The sequence below is a fragment of the Condylura cristata genome, unplaced genomic scaffold, assembly GCF_000260355.1.
Source record: "Condylura cristata isolate star-nosed mole 26May11 unplaced genomic scaffold, ConCri1.0 scaffold00023, whole genome shotgun sequence".
Taxonomy (NCBI): domain Eukaryota; kingdom Metazoa; phylum Chordata; class Mammalia; order Eulipotyphla; family Talpidae; genus Condylura; species Condylura cristata.
This window is the reverse complement of record NW_004567124.1, coordinates 23,362,424-23,363,831: the sequence shown is the minus strand read 5'-3', so window position 1 is coordinate 23,363,831 and position 1,408 is coordinate 23,362,424.

Here is a 1,408-nt window from a genome sequence, read left to right as displayed (position 1 = left end):
TCACTTTTCTGGGTGTACTCAGTCAGTTAACTTCTCACTCACATGGCTCTAAGAATGTTTTATTGTAGCTCCTTGGTCTCATCATCCTATTTGTTTATGTTTCTTAAAAATTACTTTACTATTGTTTTAATGGATTTGGAGCAAGAGTAGAGGTAAGACATGTTTTCAAACAACCATTTTTTAAGCAAAAGTCATTACTCTCGTGCCCTCCCTGGCGGCACAGCAGGTTAAAATGCAGCATTGCAAGCTAGACACAGCCACTTTAGTGTGAGTTCCATCCCTGGCCTCAGAGGTGACCACATGGCACAGCAGACCTCTCTTGTCTAGCCAGCTGCTCCCCTCAGCAGTGTATTTAGTCCATCTGCCTGTTCTGCTCTCCACTTTGCTCTGGTGAATCCTCTCATGGCCCCTGCAACTCTGACCTGTGCTCCAGTTCTGTATGCATAAATAAATAAATCTTTTTTTTAAAAAAAGGCATTATTCTCAGAACAACTGGGGAGGACATTATCTATGTATGTTTACAAATTAGAAACAAAGTAATTCACATAACTTGCCTACTTAGATTTAGATCTTTTGACTCCAAGTTCAATGCATTTTCCACTAAGTTCTAGGGGGAAGGGGAAAATGCTATATAATGTAGGTCTTAAACACAGAGTATTTGGCACCATATAACTGGTATGAGTCTAGGTTTTGCTTTTTGATATCTGTATTTTTATGACAAATTATTTAGTCTCATACACTGAAAATTCCTCTAAATAAATGGGGATGATAATTATAGAACAACCTCTAGCCTTACTATGGTGTTGTGAGGTTTCAATTAGATAATTTATGTAAAGCACCCAGCATAATTTCCTAACATATATCGAATGCTCCCTTATTACTGTAATGGAAAAATTGAAAGGATAAGATATAATAATGATTTGCAGTTTTAATTAACTACTCTATGTCCAGGGATACTTTTAAATTAATTCTGCAGACATTTACTGAATAATTAACATATGCAGTGTGGAATGTTTACTCTTCCTTTCTCTTCTATTTGGACCTCTTTATGAAAATATCTTTGATTAGCAACTACTTCAAACCTAATTGAGCTTACACAATAAATTTCTGAATAAGGATAGATGAATTAGGCTGGGTCTAAATTTTCTACCCACCAATACCTAAAGAACTGAACAACAGCAACAAAAAGTACTTTGACAGAAGCTACCTCAAGATAAAGTGTGAAATCTTACACATAAATTTTTTTAAAAGATTTATTTAGGGCCCTCCCTGGTGGCGCAGCGGGTTAAAGCACTGCACTGAGAAGCTTAAACCACTTCTGCATGAGTTCGATCCCCGCCTGCCCCGGAGGTGACCACATGGTGTGGCAGACCTCTCCTGGCCCGCCCGCTGCTCCCCTCAGCAGTGT